The following is a 6,000-nucleotide window of genomic DNA, read 5'->3' on the forward strand; positions in this document are numbered from 1 at the left end:
AGGGATTGCGATTTTCGGCTGGTTGACTTGATTTGCCAAACTCTCGCTCCATCTCTGCTGAGATGATACACGGTCGACCTGTGATAGCGCCGATATCTTCTCTTTGAATTTTAACGTATCTTCCTCTAAGAGAACATATGCTGATGCATCGTACCCACTGGTGTTGGGTCATCAAAATTCCCGAACATTTTGAAGTGGATGTCTTCCGCAATCTCTCAATTACAGCCACCGTTTGACAGGGCGCAGCTTGGCCTGAACTGTCCCTTATTAACGTATGAATTGGCTGTATTAGAGCCCTCTGAAGTCTCACTAATGCAGCCACACTGTTGGTTGTACTCAATTGGCTGGATTGCTTTTGTACCACCTCCCTTGTTTACGGTAGTGGTTTTTGAGTCATTGCCTCTTTTCCCTTGTTGATTTCCGCCTCCAAGGTGTCAGCTGCAGCTCTATATTCCTCTCCGATGGCCTTGTATTCGTCATTTACGATATGGGGTTGTGACTCTGCTGACGAATCCCCTCTTATTTTGTTTTCATTACGGTCTATATCCGCCCAGAGTGCTTCCAACTCCCCCAACTTCTTGCTGAAGAACTCTGTCGTCCTTCTCTCCAGCGGAGCCTTCTTCGCGTTCGAAATCACCTCCTCAATTCGTCGATCACTTCTTGCTGCTGGTCGATAATTGCTGTAATATATGTACATGTTGGTGGTTTCTGGGTACCCCTGGCTACTTGATTTCGATGATTCGGTTAGCTTTGGTTAAGCTATCTCTGTTTGCTCGAATTCCAGACGACTCTGGTGAATATAATTCCGGATGATTCCGGTTGTTAGGTTTCCAGATGATTCTGGCTGTTCAACTTTTAAATCGTGTCCTCCTTGAGTAAGAAACGCCACTTCTTTGAAAAAGTCTTTGTTGGAGGGCTTCTTTTGAATGGATGTGACCTTCTGATGTAAGGTACGCTTCTGGCTGCTGTAAGGTCGCTGTTCCTTATTACTCCTTGATGTAAGGACTATGTTCCTTACTCCCATAAATAAGTGTTTCAACTTTCTTACCACTGGTGGGGGAAGTAAGAAATTTATAAGTGAGATCACGTCGGGGTCACCAAATGTTATACCATAAAGGACGGATTTACACAACACTTGAATTGTATAAACTCAGATAAATTTGCAATGAACGAGTTGAATGAAAGGAACTATATAAACGAACGAGTCGGATATCGTTTCGATCCTTCCAGTATCGGAATAGTTCTAATGAACTAGTTCGTTTCGGTACTACACAACTCTTTTTGTTCACTTGAGATGAAATGGGGATCAAGATAAATCTTACGCTTGCCATGTCAGGCAATTAGGACTGTTCCATAGTAACTTTCATGTTGGTATCTTTTGTCACCTCATCTTTCGTGTCTCACAACGTCTGCGGAGTTACATATTATAAGGGTACGGTTAATAACCACAATATTGAGTTTAATAATTATGGTTTTGTTTTGACAATGTTGTGTCAATTTGCTTTATTTTTTTCCCCAATACCAATCACACCAAACTGTAACACCCATTGTCATACTTATATCATTGCATTCCGTTTACTCCGTTGTAACGGATTTTTGTTCGTATTTTTTTTTCTTTTTTAGAGATTTTTGTTGGCTCTAACATGACATGGTAGTTTGTAGTTTTTTGGACTGATTTGCAAATTTCAATTTAAATTCAAAGTCAAGTTAAAAACGACGATGATGATGGTGATGACGGAGTGAGGACGACTACAAACAGACACAAAAAGTTCCACACACCACCGAAAACAAAACAAAACACATCATTGTTTGTTAGTTTGGACTTGTTGTTACTCATATAGATTGTCATGTTGCTGGTGTTGTTGTTTTGATTTGTTTTTCTGGAGATGGTATTGCTGTTGTTTGTCGGATTGCTGGCTGCCATATGAATGATACCACTGAGAAGGATGCTGGCTAAGGATTTTTGAATTGTTTTTTGTTCAACATTTTTGGTGGAAATAAATGACCGGGTTTAGGCCAACAAGAGAATGAGTGACTGACTGTCTGAATGCCTATTTGGTTGATGATAGCCAAAATCGTTGGTGTTGTTGTTGTGGTTGCTACCGCTGTTGTTAGTGATGATGATTATTCTTTCGGAAAATAAGTCAAAACGGAACAAAAACATTTGGCTAACATTTTGTGGTCGCCGTCGTCGTTTGTTTTCTGCTTTTTTTTGGAATGAGATTTGTTTTCTTCATTTGCTATTTTGAATTTGTTTTTGGTATGGCTGGTTGTTTTGTTTGTTTTCTTGTTTTTTCTGGCGATCGTATGTATGTTCCGCTTCATTTTCGAATATGTTTTGTTTTTAACACAAAAGTAATCATCCTCACGATAATCGTGTTGTGTTAACACTCAACTGAGTTTTTGCTTTCTCGGGATTTTTCAATTTTTTTCATCGTACTTTATTTGTTAGCTTTTCACTTGGCGTTGAGCACCAAAATCTCTTAGACACAGAAACGTCATCTGGAAATTGTTTAGCAAAACACTCATCGTCATTTCGTACATCATTGAAAACGGCAACAACGTAGAAAACTGCAAATTTTCCGTATGAAACGACGAAAGTGAATAATATACACGTTGGGATAATACATTTCACTTCCAGAAAAACAAAACCAACGAGAACATGCAGAATATATGGGAATTAACAGTAAGGGATCTTCTAAGCCTGAATTCTGAGGGCCCTATTTACAGGATGTCAAATTTTGTCTATACCGGGGAGAGAAAGCTAAATTTTTATCTAATTTGTCCAACATGCTTTCTCGAATTTAGTCTAGATAACCAAAAGAAATTGGTAACATATATGATGGGAGTTATCATGCAATGATCCGGTTTTGATCCAGAACTTATCATGAACTTTGCATTTCAAGTTGACTCAAACCTGGGATACTATCTTTGAAATCCTCTATCAAGCAAAGTGAACAGAATATTTTCCACCCTTCGAAAAAAATCAAACATGTGACGGCGGAGAATAAGAATTGCGGAATCAATCCCACGGCCGCGGGTGCTTAGACACCGGATTAACCCGGAACCATACTGCATCCGCGCTTCTTCCAGTGTTTACCACTTGAATGATTTTTCCGTGTAAGGAGCAGCACATCTGGGATGTCTGTTCCAGCAGATCTGTTCCTGTTCTGTCAGTAACGGGACAGGTGAAAACATCCGCATCCATCACATTTAACCTTCAGTGATATGCAATAGATGTCAGAAGTGGGAGCATCTGAATAGACTCGTCCATGGGAGGGACTACTACAGCGACAATATTGTTGCAGTCTGCATGAATATAGCCCCCAGTCTGCGTTGCCTGCGTCATTAGAATAGGAGGCTACCCCGCAGCCCCTCAACAACAAGTGACAGTTCCAATTTAATTTGTGATGGCTACAAAGTAGTGCGGAAGGATCGCACCAGAAGAGGAGGTGGTTTTTTAGCTTTTCTTTTACACCAGTCTGTTCAATACAGACCTATCTAACTTGAGCCTGGCTCTAATGACCCGAACATGGACTAGCAGGCAGGTATGGAAATGCCGAGGTAGAGATGCTGAACATATTCATCTCGCCTATAAATAGACCAGGCCCAACAATAGCCCGCTTTTGAAAGATCATAACTCTCTGGCCTTGGGGGACTCTAATGCTCATCACAAGTTGTAGCATTCGGTCCTCGGATATTACCAGAAGGGTCTAGTTCTGGCTGAGCAGACTGATAGCTCTACGTTTTGCATAGTCAAAGAGTGCGCCCCTACCAGAATCAGCGGAGACTGTCACAGTTCACCTGGTCCGGCAAATGACGTCACCTGGTAACCCAACGTTTTTCTTTAATCATACGATCCCCCCATCATTGTCTCCATTAGCAGACCGTCGATTTCATCTCCCCTGAACGCCGCATATTCAGAGCTCATTAATCACCGCTTCAGAGATCTGCCCATCCCTTCTGATGTTCGGGTAGCAGTCCTCTCTGTTCCGTGACATCATCTCTGCTGCAGCCGCTCCCCATACACCTGCTGGTCGTATATCGGAAATAGCTTCGTCGTATCAACCTCAGTGACCCCAGAGTCAGGGAGCTGACACATTGGAGGCACTCATTCTCATAAGGAAGATAGGATCTCAGTCACGTCTGGCGATGTCACGCTGACTGATCCGAAAAGGTGCACAAGTTTTTTTATATATAGTTTCTCGTGTACCGCGGGGGTGACAGGGCGAAGAAAAGAGTACACAAAAGAAGCCTTTGATAATGACAAGTACTCTCTGCTGTTCGAGAAGATTGGTCAGACTACCCTCCGGATAAGTTTGAAACGTTAAGCAATCAATAATATGTGGGGACGTCAGCCATACGTGGAATTCAGGAACAAGAAGTCTAGCCCCGCAGAGTAAAACAGGATGTTCCCTAAGGAGCGGTGATATCTGCGGAACTGTTTAACCACACTCTGCAGCTGTATTCCACACCCTTCTGCCGGCAATGAGTTCGTACCGTATGCTGATGATTGTATAATATTGGCGTCAGTTACCTTCCCAAATGTAATTTGTGAAAGGCGGAACTTCTATTTGACTTATCTTACCAACTTTCTCCACGCGAGGAATAAGCAAATATGCGTCACTAAGTATACGGGCACTATATTCACCGCTTGGACTGCAGAGGTGAGCACTGACTTGAGTTTCATGGTCGATGGTAACAGATTTCCGACCAATACCTACCCCAAGACATTTGACAGCATGTTCATGTCGTTCGCGCATACCACAGCAATCTGCGACAAGCTGACAAGATATATGAAGAGAGTCCTCAAGTCCCTAGCCGGCAGAACATGGGGTGCCGATTAAAAAAGAAACCTTGTTAACCACATATAACGTGTTAGGACGGTCTGCGGTTTATGCAGCCCCAGTGTGTTCCGTAAACATAAGTGCAACGCTATGGAACTATGTCAAACCTGTCAGAAAGTAACCCTGAGAACTTGAAAAGTGAGCCTTCTCATGTCACCAGGGGACAATCAGTATGAGGAGTCGAAGATTCTTCCAGTTCGGCAAGAACGTTGCTCGGGTGTTACCGTGACAGTCACTCCAATCACCGTATAATTGATAGAACTCAAGGAGGGATCTTCATAATATATAAAGAGAGGTCCAGCTTTAGAAAGGAGAACTACTGGATCAGCAATCCTAGGATTGAACAGCATTCACACAGATGCCATAAACAACTCTCATCAGAGAACATCCCCCATCTATCATAGCTGAGGAGCGCTAGTGGCTACGACAAACCAAAGTAGCTTTCGCTCAACTACGCTCGGATGGTGCATTCGTCTAAATTCCTTAAGTAATAATGACGCCCGGCAATAAATCTGCCCAGTACGATGCAGAGGCTCGCACGAAACACGGCACCTTTTCAAGTGCTCGCCAAACCTACTCAACTAACTGTAATAGCTTTGTGGTTACAACGTATCGTAGCGAGCGCATTCCCAGATCTGGATACAGACCCAAAGCCAGATTAAACCGAAAAACGAAACTAAAAATATATCGTATACTGTTACAACAATAACGACGACTACAACAAACAATTTCAGCGAAATTCCCATTTCAAGTAAGGCGATGTTCACACCGTTCTTGAAGTCGGGGCCTCTAAGGAGGTGACGACCAAGGAAACTTCTTGTTCAGATAAGGATACGTCTTCCACAACAGAGGCCAAGTCACAGCCTTCACAGAAGACTGAGAAAAAGCCAAATAAGGCGAAGAAGGTATGTCAATTTTACCAGATGTTTTGCTTGACTCCTCATCGGTCTCAACAGTTTATGAACAAAGGGAAACCGTCCGATGGATCTGAGATAGGGTCAACTACTTCAAAGTTCGCTAGTAATCAGTCTACCAATGCTAAATTAAACCCAAACAAATGGTTGTGAGGATAATTAAGTCGACTGAGAAACGGCATTCTGCCGCAAAGAAGTTAACACTGTCACAACCGGTCTATTCGCTTACTTCGTATGCC

This window comes from Musca autumnalis, unplaced genomic scaffold (genome assembly GCF_047663935.1).
Source record: "Musca autumnalis isolate F117 unplaced genomic scaffold, ASM4766393v1 scaffold_4, whole genome shotgun sequence".
Taxonomy (NCBI): domain Eukaryota; kingdom Metazoa; phylum Arthropoda; class Insecta; order Diptera; family Muscidae; genus Musca; species Musca autumnalis.